This window comes from Saccopteryx bilineata, chromosome 3 (assembly GCF_036850765.1).
Source record: "Saccopteryx bilineata isolate mSacBil1 chromosome 3, mSacBil1_pri_phased_curated, whole genome shotgun sequence".
In the NCBI taxonomy this organism is placed as follows: domain Eukaryota; kingdom Metazoa; phylum Chordata; class Mammalia; order Chiroptera; family Emballonuridae; genus Saccopteryx; species Saccopteryx bilineata.
In genome coordinates, this window is record NC_089492.1 from 264,926,200 (window position 1) to 264,948,950 (window position 22,751).

A 22,751-nucleotide genomic window follows, 5' to 3' on the forward strand; every position below is an offset into this window, starting at 1 on the left:
CCCCACCGTCCCCAGTGCTGTCTAGAACAGACCTCAACCCACCCCACAGTGTGTCTCTACGGATCAAACCGCCAAGGCCTCCGGGTGCAAGAAAGCAGCTATAGACCCTGTGATGCCAGCTAAGAGTCTGCCCCACCTCCATCCACCTCCCCAGCTCCATCTGACCCAGAGGCCAGCTGTCAGAGACCCAGAGCCAGAGACATGAGCAGAACAGTGATAATGGGGGAAGATGAGAAACGAACAAAGCACTCCCTGTCCCAGCACAGCCCGTGCCACCTGTCTGTCTTCTCTCCCCTGTGGCATCCCCCCCCCCCCCCGCACAGCAGGGCAGTTGGCAGAGAGCCCCAGAAGAACCTGCAGGCCTCTGTCCCTGCCCATCCCAGATCTGTCTGTCCTTTGCCATTCTGTTCCCTTAGCTGGTGGTTGTGCTCTGTCACGGGTCAGAGCATCTCTGGAGCATACGGGGGAGAGAGATCTGGAGTGGATCCCCTGTTCTCAGCAGCCTGCCCTCTGCTTTGGCCCCATGCATTAGGCTGGTCTGCACTTAACTCTGGGCCTGCCCCAGGGGCCCTGGACAGAGCACCTCTGAACCCAGCCCCCTGAGGAGGGGTCTGTCACTGTGCTCCAAACCCCCATCCCATCTCTGCCTGGCGGGGCCTCCCGTGATGGGGACTTGGGTTCCCAGACTCCGGGCTGAGCCCCCAGCCAGCACCATGCGAGACCCCTGGCCTGTCCCACCACCCAGACCAGAGTGCCTGGACGTCCCCCGCTCCCACCCGACATGGTTCCCACACGCTGGTCTCTGGGCCATTCAGGGGATGCCCTTTGTGGACATGCAGAATTTCTATGAATATAGTTTTTTGTAAACATTTTGTAACAATTTGGGTTTCATAGTAACTGTGTTACTTGCCAATCATTCTAGGCTAATGTAAATAAATTTCCAAACAAATCCGATTATTTTCCTTTTTAAGACACTGTGATATATCCAAGTGCACAGTTTGCTGTATGAAGTAATATGGTTTTAAATTTTAAATAAAGAAATGTTTCTAGAAAACAGGGCTCCTTTGAGGTGTGGTGTCTGCTTCTCTTCCCTCCGTAGTCCCAGAGGGTGCTGGGCAGTTGAGTTGTGCCATCTTCACCCAGGGCTGACTGTGTCCCAGGCCAGAAACCCCGGCAATGAGTAAGTGGGTGGCTCCAGCCCAGGCTCCTTGTTCCCACTGCAGACATGAAGGGTGTAGAGTCTGTCCTTGACATTGTATGACATCTATCTTCCCTTCTCACGGGTACGTCCTTCCGCAACTCATCTCCACCCACATAGCTACCTTGGGAGTTGCCGTGTCCTTATGTTTCCCTGTCTCTTTGGCCGCCGTTGGGAAAGATGGAGTGGGCCCCTTATCCGAGCTTGGCCAATCAGAGATCTTGCCTGAGATTTTCAAACAAGAAATGAGAAAGCTCTGAGTCTTGTGCAATGGAAACTGTTTATATATATATATATATATATATATATATATAAAGGGTTCAGGGTGGAGCATTTTAAGAAGGAAGGGATTGAACCCAGACGTTTACAAAATCAATGAAGATAAGAGGAAGCAAGGTCACGCTGGGCCTCTGGTGGCTCCCGGAGCAGTGCAGAACTGACCCCATGGCGGTGGCCACCTCTGAGACTGGAACGAGAGCTGCGGCCCAGGGCTCAGAAAGCCCATGTCAAGGACCTGCTGCCACCACTGCTCCTGCGCAACTGCTTCTCATCACCCTGGAAGCTGGAGACAGGTACCAGAGTGACGCTGCTGAAAAAAACCTCATGTTTCCATGACAGAAACATCCCAAAAAAGTGGGCAGGAGGAATGGCCTCGGCCTCCCTTCTGCCTTCCACACTCATGCAGTCAGATTTAATTGGTAAGGACTAATTTACACCCATGATCCCCTACGACATCATCATAACCATAGCTGAATTGAGCACTTCCTATGTGGCAGGTGCTGTGCTAAGTTCCTGACACATATTATGTCCTTCCACCCTCACGCTCAGGCCCTGGCACAGCTCAGATCCTGAGCCAGTCGTTGCGGAGCCCCGGCCACTTGGCAGTGATCAGACCAGGCAATTCTGCAGCAGATTCTAATTGGGCTCTTTTTTAGCCCTAGGTCAGGGGCTGGGGGAAACCCATCCCAGATATCTCTATCTTCAATATCAAGGGCTCCCTTTCCTTTGATTTTGGTCGTCTCACCCCACGCAGAGCACAGAGGTCTGAGCCCCGTTGAGCCAGCTCCCACCTCCCGCCGGTCCCCACCATTCTCTAGGTCAGAGGCCCGGACTCTCTTGCCATTCCCCATGGCAAGGGCCCCCTGTCACTCATCTTCAGGCGACAGGGACTCAAAATCAGAGGCAAGCTTGAAGGTCCCTCTGCAGCCTTAATTTAAGCAAGCGACCTTGGACTATTTATAAGCCTAGTTTACTCACCTGTGCTTTGGAGCTGCCCATTGCCACCGCCACAGGGAGCTCATGTGAGAATAAAGAAGAAAGCTTCCAATGAAAGCACAGGTTAAGGGAGGGGGTGTGGGGAGGGGGAGGGGCACAAAGGAAACCAGATAGGCGGAAGAAAATAAGGCAATTTGACTTCGGGTGATGGGTATGCAACATAATCCAATGTCAAAATAACCTGGAGATGTTTTCTCAGAACATATGTACCCTGATTTATCAATGTCACCCTATTAAAATTAATAAAAAAAAAAACCCTTTACACACCATAAAAGAAAAAAAAAGAAAGCGCATGTTAAGTGTGAGGAATCAGGCTTACTGTTTGTGAGGGTCCCTCTGTGTCCGTCTGTCCGTTCCCCCTTCTCCAGCCTCTGTCCCTCCGGTCCATCTAGAGTGAGCTGGGAGCAGCAGGAGGTCAGGGCCCGGGCTCTCCTGGGGCTTCAGGTCATCATTCCGAGAGTGAGGCTGGGCCAAGGCAAACGCTCACCCGGGGCCTTGATGCCACTTTCTTGGAAACAGAAGCTGAGTGTTTAAGAAGCATCTGTCATTATGGAAACAAAGTTGCCAGGCCATTTTTTCTTTAACTATTTTTACTGCAGTTTCATTATCTTATGCAAATGAGGCCGCTGACGAAGTCTTTCCGCAGGGTGGCCCATGCTGGGCCCAGCTCCATCCAGGGATTTATTGCCCACCTCAACCTCCCGCCAACTCTGGGATGAGGGGGCCCCGTGGAGAGGGTTTCCAGAGCAGGCACCTGCCCCGGGAACACACCGCTTCCTGCCAGACAAGCCCCCCGGTCCTACCGCTGTCTCAGGAGGGCCCTGGTCCTTTATTTCAAAGATCAAGTGTCAGCTTGGCTCTGTCCCCAATTCCTCAATAGTAGGAGCCCCTCAAAGACTGAGGTGTCAGCACCCAGCCAGACCTAGAAGAAAAGATGGGGAGCATTAGGGTTTCATCTCACATGGGATCTATCGGAGCAGCACATAATACGCTGCCCCGTCACCCACTCAAGGGGAGGGCCAGGGCACATTCGCGCCAATCTTTAGTTAGACTGGCTTATGAATGTTGTCAATCCCTGGCACTTCTGGCGTGTCACTGGTGGCAAGGTAGACACCAGGGCAGGATAAATTTTCATGGAAAGCAAATGTTGGCATTAGGAGGTGGGCATTTTGTGCGGACGTGATAAGACAGGAGGTATGTGCTAGGTGCTGACAGCATCTGCTATGGCCCCATTTTAGAGAATAACTGCCTGAGGCTCAGAGCGGCCTCCTAACTTGCCCAAGCTCCTGTGAGTAAGTGGCAAGGCAGAGCTCACTATCTCCTGGCCCTCTGCTCCTCCCTCACAACGCAGGCTCCCAGGCGTCCTGCCCAGGCCTCCTGCCCAAGCATCCTGGCCAGACCTCCTGCCCAGGCCTTCCCAACACTCCTCCCTGCAGCCCTGGCCATGCTGCGAGCTCCACAGTCCCTGCCTGCTCCAGGCGCCTCCCCGGCCACTTTCTCCCAATGGGACGTGTGTTGGTGAAGCACACCCTCTCCCCTATGAATCTGTCAGCTCCCAGATGTGGAGAGATTTTCCTTCAACAAGTTGCCAGCCTCTGTCCGTCTGGCCTAAATCTTTTACTTTCAGTTTGCAGTGAAAATCAGCTTTTCCTTCTCTTTCTCAATTCAACCTCAAGTCAATAAGACTTCTCTATACTCTGATAACGCATCCTCTGGGACAGAAACAGGTCCAGGCATTTAATAAGAGCCTCTGCCCTACATGGGGACTTTCCTCCTCAGAGAAGTCTTACTCAGCCCCACATTTCCCAAGAGCTGGGCAAAGGTGAGACAAAAGACATGGAAAACCAGAAGTTTCCCAGCCCCACTCCCCTGCAGGTGAGGATGAGGTCACAAGGGTTGCTATACCCCAAATGTTAACCCAAGTCCGTGCCCTCTGCATACCCTTGACCTCCAGCCCCCAGCAAAGTCCAAGGGACAGACCCGCTCTCCACTCAGACTTGCCCTCTCATCTGATGATCAGAGGCTTGGGAGCTTTTAATGCTCAGCTCTTTCTTGTCCAGAAGTAGTCGTTAATAATTCATATAACAATAATAATAATAATGACGATGATGATGACAATGATATGCTCCAGCTAGATGAGTGACAGCTCCAGGCCTGACACTGTGCCTAGCACTTTGTGTCATCCCCATTTTACAGGTGTGGAAACCAAGGTTTAGAGGAGTTGAACAGCTCTCCCACAATCAGCCAGAAAGCATCAGAATGAGGCCTTCAGGCTGGGACCTGCATGTCATAGATTTGATAAATGAGTGAATGAGTAAATGAATGAGTGAATCAGAAAACAGTCAATAATCAATGCTGTTGCCAGACACTGGGAAATTTCTATGCTTATGGGGGGGAAAAAAAAACCAAAACTTGATTGGGCCTAAAATGAGAATTACTAATTACAGTCGCTCGCAAGAACAACCTACCATTTATGCCTAATTGTAGTGCAGTCCAATAACAATTACACACATCAATAAATGTGTCAGATTAACTTGGTTGTAAGTTTTATTTGATTGCAACACTTAGCCCTGTTTGTGGTTGCTCAGACTTGGGAGGCTGTGGCCACCCCACCCGGTTCCCTAGGTCCCCTCCAGAAATAGGGAGGACCGTTGGCACTGGAAGGAAGAAAGTGGGAGAGGAAAGAAGTGTCTCCGGCCTCTGCCGCAGCGCTGCCTACCCTGGCAAGCTTGGGGAAAACAGTCTGGCAGGGGGGTCTTCGTAGGGCATGCAACATCACAAGCCTCCCCTCCCTTCCTCAGTGCCAAAGGCAGCTTCCTAATTAGAACATCCATAACCCTCAGCATCTGCTCCAAGAGAATTCAGCTGCTCTAAGATGGAGAAGTCCATTAACTTTATTGCACAAAACGTCGGACGTGCTTTTAGACAGAGGATCAGAGCCAAGTGAGATAAACTGCCGAGACCGGCCGGAGGGACAGACCAGAACTTCCTGCAGTCCCAGCTGGGTCCTGGAACTCCCTCCTCTCCCTGCCTAATGCCCTGAGTGGTGCTGTGTCATCCTGGGAGGTTGGAGCTAGGAAAATTGGGGATTTCAAGTACAGGTACAGCCCGAGCACCCTGGCCCTTGTCATGTAAGCCCTCGGCCTGCTGAATGTCAGCACCATCTGACTCCCAGAATGCATCAGGATTCCCACCTGGAGCCGGGGCGGCTCATTGCTGCATCAGCAAGAGTTGGATTAGCTGGTGTCACCCGAAGCAATAGAGCAAGGCGACAAAGAACAGGCTTTGGAATCAGATATTTCTGGGACTGAATCTCCTGGCGTGGCCACTTAGGTGTCACTGCGTGACCTTGCAAAAGTTAACTTTACACACTGGAGCTATTCTATACACTGGGCTGAGTCAATCCCTCCTCTAGGCAGGTTCAATGTGACGAGGCTGGAAATGAGATGCCGCGGTGCCTGACACAGCGGGGGCTCTGTGAATGAGGGCTCCCCTTTCCACTCTCCAGTGTGGAATGGAGAGCAGACAAAACCCACAAAGGAGAGTTACGAGGGAGAGTAACACCAGTTTGGGGTCAAAAAGTCCTAGGTTCTAACCCCAGCTCGATTGTGTGCCTTGGTCCTCCAGGCCCTCTGTTTTCTCATCTGTAAAATGGGGTTGATAGTCCCTGTCCTCAGGAGATTCAAGAAGGCATGAAAAGGTTTGAGGCCACTAAAGAGATATTCAAATGTGCAGCATTATTGCTTCCATTACTTTGATTGTCAACCTAGTGTCGAGTGTTCCTGGGACATGCCAGGCCCAAGGCTGGCTCCTGGCTGGCGGTCCCCAGCTCCCCAGCCTGGAATCATCTCTGCCTCAGCACACACCTCACCACAGCCATCCCATCCCACCCTGTGCAGCCCAGGTTCCCACCAGGAGCAGCCAGTGACCTCCCAACCTTCATGAATATCTCACCAATTGGGCCTCCCGGGCGTCTTTTCTCAGATTTGGGTTCTTCTTAATATGAATAATTAGCAGAAAGAGTTCGAGGGAGCAGCAGCAGCCACAGCCATCGCCCCCAGTGATTTCCAAGCCTCCGGGAGAGCCCAGGTTCGCTGCAATCCGCTGCTGTAAATTCCCATCAAGCTAAGAAAATATAGTGCAATTTAGAAACACTGATACGGCAATAAAACACAGATCTCCAGCAAATGGAATTCGGCAACATCTAAAAATGGAGCCATACATTACTCCGCTTGCTAACCGCCTCTGGGGACGTGATGCTGGGAGAAGTTGGGTTCAAGCTGATCTTTCTTTCCTGGATGAAGGCAAGACGACCTGCAGCTGGGCCCCAGGTGACCCTCTAGGGTAGGCCTTCTCCATGGGTCCGAGGAAGGGCCCAAGAAGAGCCCCCCAGCCAGAGACGACCTATGGCCTGGGCTCTGTTATCCACGGGCAGCTGGAGGGAGCATTCCCAAAGAGTGGGAAAGGAGGGAGGGAAAGAAGGAGAGAAGGAGGGAAACACTGTATGCCATTTAGTCCTCACAAGAGACCTTCAAAAGAAATGTGATTGTCCTTGTTTCATCATATGGGGAAACTGACGATCAGAAGTAAAGAGATTTGTTCAAGGTCACTCGGGTGCAAGTGGTAGAAGCTGGGTTTGAACCATGTCTGGCTGCCTCTTTCTATTCTACATGCTCTCTTTCCCCAGCTCAGAAATCAGCCCTTTACAAAAGCTGAAACTCAGCCAAATACCCACTGCTCGTTGCCTTCTGAGAGTGTATATAGGACTGCAACCCACAAATGGGTTTATTACTCTGCTTATGCTGTACCTTGAGAAGCAGGATAGATACACTCATACAGTCCCCTGCCTCCCGAACAGAAAAGCAGGGAGACCAGGGTCCCTTGGGGAGGATTGATGAGTAGTGGGCCGAGTCATGGCCCCCATTAAACCCAACACACAGCCACTTCTCTCAGGGGTTTCCATCTGGTCTCTCTGGCCTGGGGTACACCCTCCTCCCTCCCATCAGCACACTGTCACCTCTAATCAGACGAGTCTCTCGCTGAACTTATTCCATCCCACCCTCACTCACTCACACACAAAACATACACACTCCCCTCATTCCAACCGCCATACTTGTGCCTGTCTGGTTCCTGCCCCAGACTGTGAATTCCATGGAAGCAGAGGCTACTGTGCTTGTTGTCCTTGACCAACTTCACTCAGGGACTCCACTAATGCTTAGGACACTCTAAACTGAGGCAGCCCTGCTGCCTGGAGCCCAATAAGGGCGGACAAACTAAGCTATTCTCTTTGAAATGTTTGTGTTAAGGATCCCAGCACTGGAACCAGACAGACCTGAGCTTGACTTCCAGCTCTGCCACCTACTAACTATGTGATAACTTGTAGAAGTGACTTAATAACTCTGAGCCTCAGTTTCCTCATCTGTAAAATGCAGTTCATAAAAGGCCCTGCCTGGAAGGGGAGCTGCAAGGATTTGGTAAAACGTTACATGGAAAGCACTCACCACAATACTGGGCATATAGGAGGTGAGCAATGAACTGTGATTGGATTAGTCAGGATAAGATAAAATGTGATATGCTGCAGCAACAAACAGCCCAATGTCCTCATGGCTTAACATACGATGCTTAGGCCCTGGCCAGTTGGTTCAGCATGTGGATGTCCCAGGTTCGATTCCCAGTCAGAGCACGGGGCATACAGGAGAAGTGTCCATCTGCTTCTTCATCCCTCCTCTCCCCCTCTCGCTTCTCTCTCTCTCTCTCTCTCTATCTATCTATCTATCTATCTCTTCCCCTCCTGCAGCATGGCTCAATTGGAGCAAGTTGGCTCTGGGCACTGAGGATGGCTCCATGGCCTCCACCTCAGGCACTAGGAAGAGCTCCATTGCTGAGCAATGCCCCAGATGGGCAGAGCCCAAGTGGGCTTTTTGGGTGGATCCTGATTGGGGCACATGTGGGAGTCTGTCTCTGCCTCCCCTCCTCTCATGTACATTTATTTCTCTGTGGGGCTGGAACTGTCTGAGACAGCTGTCCTCCATTGCGGAGATTGGTAATATGAGCTACTTCAGTCTTGTGACTCCATTATCTCTACCTGAGACATTCTCCACAATTCCTCGACAAAGCAATGAATGGTCTGAAGAAGCGTGTAAGTGCCTCTTACTGCCTCAACCTAAAAGTGACACACATTTCTGTCACTCACATTTCATAGACAAGACCCATGACCCTAACTGCAATCAGGGATAAGAGTGGAGAGAACGACTGGATATTGGCAAGCACAGTAACAGCTCCCACTATCCAGAAGTCATCCCCCCTTCCCTGTATCCGGATCCAGTTTGTTCTAGACCCAGGGCCAGCTCACACTCTGCCTAAGATTTTCATAGTCTCTGCTGCATTTCTGTTGTGTGTCCTTCAAGCCACCCTGCTGCCCCTGTGGCCGAAGCCTAGCCCTGGCCCAAGGGAGCTGGTTCTTACAGAGGATGGGCTGTTTGAAGCCCTCCCAACCCTTTCCTCTGGTCCCTTTCCACCAACTGAAGAGCCCTCATCAATTTGTTGACAACACAGAATTTAGGCCTGCGGCATCTGATTAGAGCTGTGCCTCTGTCAGCGATAAATGTCTGTTGTCTTTAGGAAGAGCTACCTTGATGGAGGTGTCAGCAAAGACAGTGGTGGCAAACCGAATCCCTGCCCAGTGAAATGCCTGTCGTTTCTGGGCAAGTTAGAGACTTCCGGCTCCTGACAGAACTCAGGCTCCTGGTGACAGTGGAGGTGGGATCAGGGGCAGATGTGGGGTGAAGGAAGAGCAGGGAACCAGAAACTAGAAATGACCAGAAACTAGAGTGACTTCTGTGGGTGAAGATGATGAGTGAAATGGAGCCAGCAGCCCAGAGGGGAAACTACTCAGAAGATGCTAAGCAGCTGGGCTTCAGGAGACAAGGATGATCCCCCAAAGTGGAATCCGGCAAACCTAACAAGCACAAGGACCAGAATACAGAGCCAGGATGGTCTTTGGAAATGAGATTTGAATCCTGGTTCTACCATCCAACAGCTGTGTGACCTTGGATTAATTGCTCAGCCTCTCTGAGCCTCCTCAGTAAACACATGCCCCAAAACCCTGCCTTGTGAGCTTCTTGTAAAAATGTGGTGAGATGGATGTGAAATGTTTAGCACAGGGTTTGGCCAGCAACAAGGCCTCAATCGGGCGTAAGTGGAAGCCTGAGAGGAAGGCAGAAACCCATTCTGGAGATGCTGGGCCACTGTAGTAATCAAAATAGGTTCCCCGCCCAGGTCACCTTCTCCGGGACTATGCACTCTGTCCTCCGCCTGTGAGTGTCGGCTGGGAATGGCTCCCACCGTGCCCTCTTCAGCTGCTTCCTCATCCACGAAGTTATATTTCCCATCTCCCGGCACCTGGGGCCGCTCAGAGCCAATAATCTCCAATGGGCACAAACAAAAGGCTTTCCATCTCTTTAAGAAGGGACCAACTCTGGCCCTGGCCGATTGGCTCAGCGGTAGAGCGTCGGCCTGGCGTGTGGGGGACTCGGGTTCGATTCCCGGCCAGGGCACATAGGAGAGGCGCCCATTTGCTTCTCCACCCCCCCCTTCCTCTCTGCCTCTCTCTTCCCCTCCCGCAGTCAAGGCTCCATTGGAGCAAAGATGGCCCAGGCGCTGGGGATGGCTCCTTGGCCTCTGCCCCAGGTGCTAGAGTGGCTCTGGTTGCGGCAGAGTGATGCCCCGGAGGGGCAGAGCATCGCCCCCTGGTGGGCAGAGCGTAGCCCCTGGTGGGCATGCCGGGTGGATCCCGGTCGGGCGCATGCGGGAGTCTGTCTGTCTCTCCCCGTTTCCAGCTTCAGAAAAAAATCCAAAAAAAAAAGAAGGGACCAACTCCACAGTGCTCTCTGTGCCTCAGAGATGGCAGTGGACCAGCCTGATGCTAACTCCTGCTGATACCACGGCCTTCCCCCTGCTGACTGCTGCTTCCTCAGTCCCCCTCCCCAAAAAGCATTCTCTCAACCCATTAGAGGCATTCAAGTCTCCATCTCATCTCAGAATCTGCTTCTAGAAAGTCTGACACACGCCAAGAAGGAGTCAAAGAAATGAGGTCTAAGGCCCCAGGGTGGCCTGCTGCTGATCATGGCCCAGGGCTGGTCCAGGCCGAGCAGCCAGACAGGCCTCATTCTCAGACCCTAAGCTCTGTGCCCCCAGATGAACGGCCATCCCTTGCCTGGGGGTGTGCCTGGAGCAGGACTGGTGTGGGTCGGGCATTTGGTATGAGCTTCAGGGGGAGAGAGGGGCGACATGAGAAGAAGAAACTCACAACCCTTCCCGTTTCTCTGTTTACTGCTCCATTCAATGATGCCTTATCCCACATACTTAAACAGGATTGGAAGAGCTTAGAACTAAACGCACTTGAAAGGGAATGGTTGTAAAAGCAAAATCGCACAAAAACCGTGTTAAAGAAGTGAAATAATTTTATTTCCTTGAAGGCTCACTGGGATAATGAAGGGCAGAGCTTCTGACGTAGACCATCAGGGATGTGGGTTGTTGAAGACAGGGCCCCCGAGGAGTCCACGGACCCCTCACTTCCCTGGAACGTTACCCTCCTGGAGTGCTAGGTCCCTCTCACATAGCCTCCCATCTAACGGCAGAACTATGGTTCCCACCTGCAGACAGAGGAGGCGACGGGTCGAGGCGCCGTCCCGGCATTTTGTTGGACCCGAGGAAAGTCTCTTTCCTATCTGGGCACCCAATGTGACCCTCTGCAAAATGACAGGGCTGAGACTGAAGATCTCAGGGTCTCTCTAGCTATAATGCTCAAGGACTCCTTCTTAAAAAAAAAGAAAAGCCAGTGGCCATCAGCTCCCAGGGCCTCTGGCAGGTGGTATGTGAATGTTGCATGCCCAGTCCTGGGATGGGAGGCACAGGCTCCAGGAGATACTGAGGGCCCCACAGGAGTCAGGAACTGATGGACAAGGGCAAGGAGGGTGGGATCAGGCTTCAGCTGACCCGGAGATGAAGAAAGCACAGGAGAGGGGGATCCACACAGGAAAGGCGGACCCAGGCAGGAGAATGGAGGGGTAACCTATATAATCCCAGAAGCGGGCTGGAAAAACCAAGGAGCCCAGGTTGCACTGGGAACGCTTGGCCTGAGCTGGGGTTACAGCCAAGAGAAACAATCAAGGAAAATAGACCACACTGTCCTGGGCTGAGGGGCCAGCAGCAGGCAGAAGGGAGCACAGGGCCCTGGGCCAGGGGTCTCCAGAGTTTCAGCCTCTTGGTTACCTTGCAGAAAGCAAGCACTGTGCTAAGCACTGGTGTGCACTCTCCCATTCAGTCCTCCTAGCTTTCTGAGATGGATCCTGCCATTAGATCCATCTAAGGGGTGAGGCAAGGGCTAAGACACTGGCTCAAGGTCACCCAGCTGGTTGGAGTCAGAGTTGGGTTATGCCCTCCCTGCGTAACTTCTGACTCTAAGCTGTGCTCTGTACCCGGCTTCCCTCGGCCTGACTCCTGGTGTTCCCAGGCCCAAAAGGAGCTGGGTCCTGTTTTTGTAATCTTACCCAGTGTAGATAGCAAATTTGCATTCTAATTTGCCATTGGAAGATAAGCCCTTCACCCTAAGGGCCCTAATGGGGGAACCTAAGGAATGTAAGGCACTGAATCAGGACAGGGATGGGGGAAGAATTTTGGTTCAGTAGAGCCTTTTGGTATCCACAGATGTCAGCCTGTCAGCAGGAACCCCCATGTGATCTAGAACCTGACTCCCACCCCACCTCAAGATCTCTGCCCTGAACATTTCCAGGAACAACAAGTCCGCCTCTGAGTCTCAGGGTAGCCATCAGCGTTGGCTGCGAGTGCTCCTGGTCCCCCTGTGGGCACAGGGGAGACATAAGCTGCATCTGCCACTTAAAAAGCATTTCTGAGCAGTGCAGAGGCGGCAGGCGTGTGCAGCAGACTGTCTGGGTGCAGGGATTAGTGGGCTGGCTCTTGCTCGGCAGGCAGCTCCCTCCACGGCACTCAGAGAGACAAACGGCATTTCACTCGAGGCACAATGATCTTTGAACGTAAACCCAGAGGAGGGGACAGGAGAGAAGCAGCTGTTCACTGGGAATGGCACCTTCTGGGCAAGGCAAGCAGGGGCCCCTGAGGACCCAGAGGACACTGGAGGCCATCCCCCAGACCCCCTAGCACTTCAAGAGCCCCAGAGAAATTCCCCAGTTACCAAGATGTCAGGCCATGCAGTTGGTACCGTCATTATCCCCTTCCTTCAGAGGGAAACAGCGGCTCAGATGAGAGAAAATAGTCATGATGGAGTTAAGAACGTGGGGCACTGGCCCACACTGCTTGGTTCAAATCCTGGCTCTACCACCTTCCGGCTATGTGTCCTTGGGCAAGTCCCTTGACCTCTCTGAACCTCAATTTCCTCACCTGTAATATAGAGAAATAAGAGTACTTCTCCCAGAGGTCACTTGGGAATTAAATGAAAAATGCAACTGATGTGTCAGACCCATAAATCCTGATATACAGCAGCTTTGGTTATTATTAGATTATTCAGGTCAATTCAGCTCAATAATTATTGACTACTTGGTTGAATTCATTAAAGTATATATAGTCAAAATAAACCAATTCTTTCCTCCTAGTCATGATAATGTCAAATTTTTCCCTGTTGGGGCACTTGCTCTGATTTATGAGGATGCAGCTACTAGACTATAAAACCCTAGCAGGGTGGGGCCACCTCAAAGTCACAGCCCCCAACCTCCTCCTTTGCTTCATCCTCAGAGACAGAAATGAAAGCCATCCACACAGAGGGCTCTGCCCCTGCTGGACGACAGGGCACCTGTGAAACGTCCAGGTGGGAGAGGTCGAAGCTCAAGATGTCATAGGCTGGGGGTCAGCACCTCAAGAACAGATGTTGGGGCTTGACCAGGTGGTGGCGCAGTGGATAGAGCATCGGACTGGGATGCAGAGGACCCAGGTTCGAGCCCCCGAGGTCACCAGCTTGAGCTCAGGCTCATCTGGTTTGAGCAAAAGCCCACCAGCTTGAACCCAAGGTCGCTGGCTCCAGCAAGGGGTTACTCGGTCTGCTGAAGGCCCGCGGTCAAGGCACATATGAGATAGCAATCAATGAACAACTAAGGTGTTGCAATGCGCAATGAAAAACTAATGATTGCCTGACCAGGCGGTGGCGCAGTGGATAGAGCGTCGGACTGGGATGCGGAAGACCCAGGTTCGAGACCCCAAGGTCTCCAGCCTGAGCGAGTCCTCATCTGGTTTGAGCAAAAGCTCACCAGCTTGAGCCCAAGGTCGCTGGCTCGAGCAAGGGGTTACTCGGTCTGCTGAAGGCCCGCGGTCAAGGCACATAGGAGAACGCAATCAATGAACAATTGAGGTGTTGCAATGCGCAAAGAAAAACTAATGGTTGATGCTTCTCATCTCTCCGTTCCTGTCTGTCTGTCCCTGTCTATCCCTCTCTCTGACTCCCTCTCTGTCTCTGTAAAAAAAAAAAAAAAAGAAAGAAAAACTAATGATTGATGCTTCTCATCTCTCTCCGTTCCTGTCTGTCTGTCCCCGTCTATCCCTCTCTCTGACTCACTCTCTGTCTCTGTAAAAAAATAAATTAATTAAAAAAAAAAAAAAGAACAGATGTCAGGGTGAGAAGTTGGGGAGAGCAAGGCCAGGTCAGAGTTGGGAAGTGACTCTCAGGAGGTAAGAGATTAGAGGTGAATTTTGGAAACAAAGTCAGTGAGGAGACTCAAGGATCAAGTGGCCCTAGAGGGCAGGACTGGCGGTGGGAGTTGGAAGGGAGAGATTAAACAGGATTCCTCAAGGGCAGCTTGGAGGTGAGCACTGGTGGGTCAGGCTCAGAGGTCAGAGGGTATTATCTCAGGAGCCATATTAGCTTCCTATTGCTGCTATCAAAATTACCACAAAGGAATGGCTCAAAAACAACACACATTTATTTTCCTTACAGTTCAGGAGGCCAGAGCCTAAAATCAGCTTTATGGGACTAAAGTCAGGGGGTCATAAGGCTGGCTCCTTCCAGAGGCTCCAGGGGAGAACCCATTCCTTGTCCTTTCTGCTTCCTACACCCTCAGCTCGTGGCCCCTGCCTCCCCTCACTGCCTGTAGCATGGCGTCTTTCAATCTTCTCCCTCTGTCCCTCGGCTCTATCATCCATTCCTTCCCGACACTGACTCCTCCTGCCTTCCTCTTGTGTGGATCGTTGTGATTACATCACACCCACCTAGATAAACCAGGATAATCTCCCTATCTCAAAAATCCTCAACTGGATTGCATCTGCCATTAGAACATAGCCATCTTTGTGGGGTCTTTACTCCACCACCACAGGAGGTGAGAGATTGGAGGGGAGCCTTGGGTTTTATGTAACCAACAGAGGAGATCTCTCCGGCAAGTGGAGGACACAGAGCACCAGGACACAGACCTCAGGAGGTGGCGGGGTCAATGCAGGACCTTAAGGCAGGGCCTGTGGAAGCAGCCAGGAGGTAAGGAGAAGACGTGGTGGCCACTACCACAGGCAGGGCTTTGACATGCCCACAGCTGCTTTAGCAGGCCAGGGCATCTCAGTGGTGCCTCTGGGCACAGACAGGTGCAGCTGGGGCTGCAGAAGCTCAGTCCACTGGGCATTTCTTCCATGCCCAGCTGCTTCCGTCTCCACCTCACACACCCACTCCCGGCACCAGGAATAGCCCATCTGCTCACGTACCTACTGCTGGTCCAGGAATGGTCAGCCAGTTAGGGGTGGGAGTAGGGGTGGTCCGTGGCTCTGGGGAGAGCACAAACCCACATCCCACCATACTTACTGCCACACCCTGGTGGTGCCTTCAAGACACCCTGAACATTACAATGTAATGGAAAAGTCCGCCAAGGACTTTAATCTCCCTTGTTCTGCCTCGCATCCCCAGTGCCCAGAACAGGGCTTTGCCCAGAGTATGTGATCAGGAAGCTGCCCGTGTGGTCCAGGTCTTTTCTCAGAAGGTTCCTGAGAAACTCTCTCTCTCTGTCTCCATTTCTCAATCTCACTTTCTCTTTCTCTCCCTATATCTGTCTCTTTTTTCTTCTGTCCTCCCCTCCCTCTCTTCCTTCTTTATTTCCTTCCTTCTTCCTTCCTTTTTTCCTCCTTCCTTCCTTCCTTCCTTCCTTCCTTCCTTCCTTCCTTCCTTCCTTCCTTCCTTCCTTTCTTCCTTCTCTCCTTCTTTTCCTACCTAATTTCTCCCATCACATTAAAGTAAAGAATCCAAGGCAACTTAAAACAATATGCACATTAAATGAACACTGAAGTGAGGAAAAATGAGGGTAGGAAAATTCAGAGCACAGGGTCAAGACAGAACATACAAACCATAAATTACTAGCAGGAATTTGGCTCCAGGCCAAAGCACAGGGAAATGGAATCTGTCGCTGGATTTGGAGGCCCACAGGATAAAAGCAAATAGGTTGTACACGTGTTCTTGGTCTGCAGAGCCATCTGAATGCTCTCAAAGGCAGCCTAGAAAACTCCCGCCCAAAAACCTCTGCCAAGGACTGGTGCTAGTGGCCATGTCTGGGCCTGCAACCCGACACCTCGGCCGACAGAGGACAGGGACCCAGACCCTGGGCCAGAGGGGCTGAGCCTGCAGGGACAGCCTGCCTCCCTGGCCCTTCCATCTGGTGCCCAGTGGTGCCAGTGCCTCTTACCCAGGGCAGTCGCTGTCTCGCCCCCTTGGACTTACTGAGAATCAGAGGGCAGAGAGGGAAAGGGAGGCACACTTACCGAGACCCTGCTGGATGCCAGGACTTGTAGCACGCGCGTGTGTGTGCGCGCACACACACACACACACACACACACACACCCTGAGACCTCTCAACCGCACTTTTCCACGTGATTCTTTGCTGCCCTCTCTGCCTAGAAGGTTCTTTCTCTCATTTGCCACTAAACAATGCCTCTTTCAGGCTGGGCTTCCCTGCTGTTTCCTCCTTAGTGCTCCCCCCGACCATCCCAGCACCGTGCTCCCTGTGATTCTCGCTCGTAAACCTTTTCTTTTCCTTCATTAGCACATGTCACAATTTATTTATTTATCTATTTTAGATTTTTTTAAATTATTCATTTTAGAGAGGAGAGAGAGAGAAGGTGGGGGGGAAGAGCAGGAAGAATCAGCTTCTATATGTGCCTTGACCGGGCAAGCCCCGGGTTTCGAACAGAATGACCTCAGCCTTCCAGGTCGATGCTTTATCCACTGCTCCACCACAGGTCAGCTCACTTTATGATGCTTTATAAATGGTGGTTAAATATGCACGTCTGCCTTTTCTTTTGTGCTCTGTTCTTGTGTGTGTCTGCAGCATTGATGACAGGGCCTGGCACCTAGTAGGTGCTCAGTAAATTTTGGTTGAAGGAGTAAAGGACAGAGGAAGAGAATATTCCTGCTTACCTGATGTGTCTCAGAGAAATTAGGTAACTTACTCAAGGTTTCATAGCAAGGAGGATCTGGAGCCAGGATTTAAGCCCAGACTGTCTGGTTCCAACATCCACTATCTTTCTGTAGCAGTATCTGCCCTGAGAGGAGCAGACCCCAGCCAGGATGTGTCAGTAAAGACAGAGGAGGAGGTGGCCTGGTGTGGTCCCCAGTGATCTCTGGCAGCTCCGGGCAGTAGGAGGGAAGAGCTGTTTGGCTTTGAATCAGTCCTACCACAGGAAGGAAGGGACTCTCTTGCATTGCAAGGGACATTTCCTGCCACCTCATATTCATAAAATCTAGAAACACTTATTGAACGCTGAACACTGAGCTCAGTGGCAAGGATCCAACAGTGAGCCAGACAGAGGTGGCCCTGCCTCTGGAGACTGTGATCTAACAGTACGCTCCCAGACCTGTACCAGCGGGTGTGCAGGAGCCCGTGATGGTTAACTTTGCAAGAATCCAAGCTGGCTGTTAAACACGGTCACAATTAAAAATTAAAGTATGTCGACTCACAAGTAACTACACTATATTATGCTCAAAATTCATCACATCTTAATTCTTTTACTATTATCTATAAACCTGGGGTTGTTTATATCCATTGAATCTGGAAATACCATATATCGGTGTATTTCCACAAATCTCTTCCCAGCTCTATGTTTAGTGAAGTCACATCTGTACTTTGAAACTGGTAGCATTTATACCATGGTACCTAGTCAACTCTATGCATCCGAGGTTTGTTTATTTATTGGGGAAGTTTTTTTTGGGGGGAAGGGGACTTGGTTTTATGAAAGCCAGTAGCTAAACATTTATAGCACCCTACTTCCCATTATATATTCCAGACCATCTTAGACCATGTTAGCTCGTGGCTGGAAGTTGATTAGCTATGATTCAAGGTGGGAGGTCGGGACCATGGCGGGAGAACATTCTGAACCCTCCTCTCCTCCTTCTTGGCCTCCAGGTGAGTTTACAGACATGCAGGGCCTCCCACTACCCTGCCTGCTCACCTCCTCAGAATAAAACCTAAGCCTGGCAGCCCAATCTGAAAACAGCTGTTCCCACGTAGCTCTCAGGCTTATTTCCGATCGTAGACACAGCTGGACCACGGCTCCCACGCCGACATGTAACTAACTTTCACTTCACTCACATTCTCAGGAAAATTGACGATTTTCTGCCATTTTATTACACTTGATGATAATTTAAAAGGCAGGTTTAGTGCCACCATAAAACCGACTTTGCAACAAGCTTATTGTGATGATAGAAAAATATATTTGGCCGGGGCTTATTGGTTGTAAAACAGGCCATAGAAGGTCCTCTTTGAGGGGTTGTACCTACCAACATCTCCTGCTCCCGAAACCTCAGGCCATCACTGTCCTATTTCTGGGAGTGTCCAGGCCAGCCTGAGTCATTTTCCTGCATGTCCCCATCTCAGCCTGAGCAGGACAGGCCCCTACCTCTATCCCTGATCACCTGCTCACTGACCAGCCAATGTTCTGGGACATTCATGCACCAAACAGCCACACCCAACAGTCTTCCAAGGCCTTCCATGGGCAACACTAGCTTCCGAAAAGGAATTTATAGTTGGCTAATCAAAGCTTAATTACAGCAGCTCAGCGGGCTATGGCAGGAACTCAGGCCAGAATGGTTTGCTAGGAAACTTTTTATGAGCTTAAGCAGAAGCAGCAAATTAGCAGGAATGAGAGGAAAACGGTCCTGCCTTAACTGTGTCCTCGAGCTGGGGATCTGCAGAGTCACTCTGCGGAACGTGGCTCTGAGCGGACCTGGGGAGGTAGAGTAGGGGTGGAAGGGGTCATTCTGGGGGCAGTCCCCTAGGGCCAGTAGACAACCCCTGTGACTCGTGCTTCGGCCACCCTTGCAGTGAGAGACATGAGACAGCCCACCACCCAGCACCGTCTCTCCTCACCGCCGTCCACCGCCTCTCCATCCCGGTGGCCACTGCGCAGGGCTGAAGGCCGCCACACACCCGTGTCTCTCCTCCCTCCCAGGTATCACCCTCGCCTCAGCACTCAACTCCTACTTCTGATTGGTGCTTCTGATCGGTAAACTCTCCCACCTTCCCTTCTCTGTATTATAAAATTCCTCTCTTCTCCGTCAATCTCCAAACCACCACATCACTAACTCCTACTCTCTGATCCAGCCAAGGGCCTGCCTCCAAGTTCTCAGAAAAGCCCCTCCTCAAACCCCTGCACCCATACTTTCCTGCACGCCACCCACTTCTCCCCCTCCCTCACTTCTCTGAGGAAAGGTTACTTTAGAGCAAGCAAGAGGCAGACCGACTCGCGTTTGAACCTTGTCACTGCCACCAACTAAAACGTTCTGTCTTAGGCAAGTCATTTAGCCTCTCGGAGCCTCAGTGTGTCTTTGTCTATAAAATGAAAATAGTAAAAATTTTCACACAAGCTGGTTGTGAGACATGACATTGAATAATCCATGAGCCTTTCTAAGCCACACTGGCACGTTGTACCATACAATCAATGACAGGTATTAGATTTAACTACAAAATGGGCAGCAGAAATCTATAGAGATTCTGGTTTCCCCCTTAAAAAAAAAAAAGATGATCTGGGGTTCTAGAACTTCCAAAGCCCTGTGCCAGACCTAAAAAGCCCCAGCTCTGCAGCCAAACTGGGAAGAGAGTACCCCAAAAGAGAGGAGGGGAGAGAAGCACTAACAATGAGTGAAGCAGGCGGTGGGGAGAAGGGTCTTAAGACAAAGAAAGGCAGCTGGCCACGGACAAGCAGGACAGGCGCTTCCAGCAGGGGCCGGGAGACAGCATCTAACTCCCCAGGGTATGGAGCAGAAAAGAGGGGGTCTAGAGGGTTTGTTTCGACTGTCAGTTACAGTAGGCTTTGGGAATTAATAATTGTATTTACAAATTAAGAAAGGACTGAACATACTTTGTGCTGTTCCAGCCCACGTAGTAGATGCTTTCTTTCAACTTTATGAACTCCTGTAACAATGAATAAAACCACTCTGGCATGACAGGCGCCTGTATTATTCTGTGCGGCTTCCTTATTCCTAATGTCATCAATTACAATAATCAGATAACTGTGACACCGGGTTGGAGCAGGGATGTCGCTGAGACGCAGGCGTGCGAGGCCACGGCTCTTCAGAACCGCTCGCGCAGGCTTTTAAAGCACCAGAAGGTGGCTGGCAAATGTGATTGCCCTTAAGTTCTAAATTACCTGCAATCATTAAAATAATCTAGTTCATATTCATAAAGCTGTGATTATATTTTACATACCTGGTAAACACTTTATGACAAAACCCCACAATTCTGCAGTGAAATAAAGAAGCTTGATCTTGCGGTGTCAAAATGCTAAGATATGTAGGTGTGAAATCAGCCCAAAACACAGAGTTGGACATTGAACTCTATTCATGGAACATATTCCTTGCCTCTGTGGTGGGTGGTAGGGTGAGTTTTTGAAAGGGTATTAGGGAGATGGGCAGAGAAAAGACAGGTAAGAAGAAAATAGCCTATTTCCAGAGCTGCCAGCATTGTCCTCAGCCCAGGTCTCTAGGGGACCCTTGTCCATCTGAACCCACTGCTACCAGTGGTGAAGGTCACCGTTCATCTTACAGTCTACCCAGCACGAAGAGAACGTGCTGGGATCCCTCTGAAGGGGGAACCCTTGTTGCTCTCTTTTGATAGATGGGGAAACTGAAGCTCAGAGATGTTAAGTGATTTTTCTAAGATCACACAGTAAGTTGAGAAGCCTCATTCCAATCCCAGGTCTGTATGACTCCAACCCACATCCCACACTTTTGCTTAGGTGTCTTGTCCAAGGTCAGGTGGTAGTGAATGGCACACTGGCACCCTGCTGGCTAGGTGACATGCCTGGCCTCACCACGCTGAGGCAGTCTTCATTATGCCCAGTCATACTGTGATGTGGGTCAGCCGTGCTCAATATTCAGTGGGGTGTCCGGTGTGAAGTGTCAAGGGCAATGCCCACTGGGCACTAGATCTAAAGTCAAGCATTTTGCAAAAGCCTCACCTTTTAAAAGAATTACTCATTTCTTCTTTTTTTTTTTTTTAGCAAAATACCTTATTTTTTATACTAACAAGGCTTAAGAATGCCCAATAAATGACATTCATTTCTTCCCACCAAATTTAGACAAATGGAGCTCAAAATATCAGCTTTGGCACATAAAAGAACACGGTTTCGGTGTGAGAGTCACATAGCCTCGTAAGAGTGAGCTTCCCACATTGACCCTCCTCCCTGGAACCGCAGACCTGCCTCTGCGGGCAGAGCCTGCCCACTACAGGAAAGAGAGGATGGGAAACCGCTCTGCAGGCAGTCAGAACCCAGGGGTCAGGGGCTGAGCTGCGCATGCTCCGTGCCTTCGCCCAAACCACCAGTCCAAGTTCCTCCTCTTCCCAAGGGGATGAGAGGCAGAGTCAGTGCAGAGCTGGTTCCTGAGGGTTACTTCAATGTAAACACCTCTACCGGGAAATCAGAGTGCTGGTAAATGGTTGCTCCTCTCACCCCATGAGCAATAAAGAGTCTGTTAGATAAAGAAATGAAATCATTTCATATCCCCTGGTTCCCCAAACCTTCCCTTTTGCAAGTTCCCTTGGTTGTTTGCACATTTAATATGACTGCTGTTACTGGGCACGTCAGTGCCATTTCAGCAGCTGCTGTCACGAGGGTTTCCCAGGGCTGCTCCATAATCATCAAGCTATGTCTATTGGCTGGGAGAGGTTCTGTGGGGCAGGAGCCCAGAGCTGAAGCACCCTCAACTTCTTGGTGGACCACAGACACCTCCAGAAGGAGTCATTACAGATATCGCATGGTGAGTATTGAGATTTAACATGGCTTCAGCCATTCTCCCCCAGGTGTGCAGGCCACCCTCACTCCCACCAAGTTCCAGCATGACTTTGGTTGGAAATATCCAAAGAAACAAAATATAAAAATGCCATTTCTTTAAAGTTCCAGAGGCAGATGTGGCTTTTCCAGGTGTGCATTCATCTGGGGACTTAGTAAATCGTGTCCTTAGTAGGAAGGGGCTGGAGCACCACTGGGCATAGTTGCTTCTGCATGTCCCACTGAAGTTTAAGAGCCTCTCTGGAGCCTTCTCATCTGCTAGCTATCACTCCACATGTCTGCAACCTGCTGTGAGGTCCTGAGCCCCCAGTGTTGGCACCCAGACCACCAGAGGGTAGCCAGAGCAGATCACATCCCATATGTATGAAAGATAGGTGATCAGGATGGCCTGACACCCACTCTGCAAGCCAGCTCAGAAAGGAGGCTTGACACATCTCAAGAAAACCCAATAGAACTTGCCTTTTGCACCAACTCCAATCCATTCGTGTCGGCTGCCTGGAAGCTGTGCTAAGGGGGATTTTGAGGCTGCCCAAAAGAACAAGGTGGGGCTCAGGTTCTCAGAAGGGAGCCCAGGTTCATAGCAAAGCCAAGATGCTAAGGTCCTGCATTCTCTGGACTCCTGTCTGCCCCTTACACTAACCCAGTCCACCTCCAAGGCCTGTCAACACTAACCCAGTCCACCTCCAAGGCCTGTCAACGCTGCCTCTTAATACCACTCTAATATTTACTGCATCACCCCATTCCCATGGCTTCACCTGCCCAGGATACCCCCTCTCACCTGAACCCCTACCTGCCACAGCCCCCTAGCTATTCTCTCTGCTGCCACTCCTGGATTCTTCTAATCCATCTTCATTCCAGAAAGATGTTTAAAAACACAAATAAGATGTTTCAAGACCCTCCCATGGTTACAACGCCCAGCAGAACATGAACCCTGCCCACCCCTGCACCCTCATCTCCACCATCCCCCCCAACAGTGGGCTAGCTCCTCAAATACACC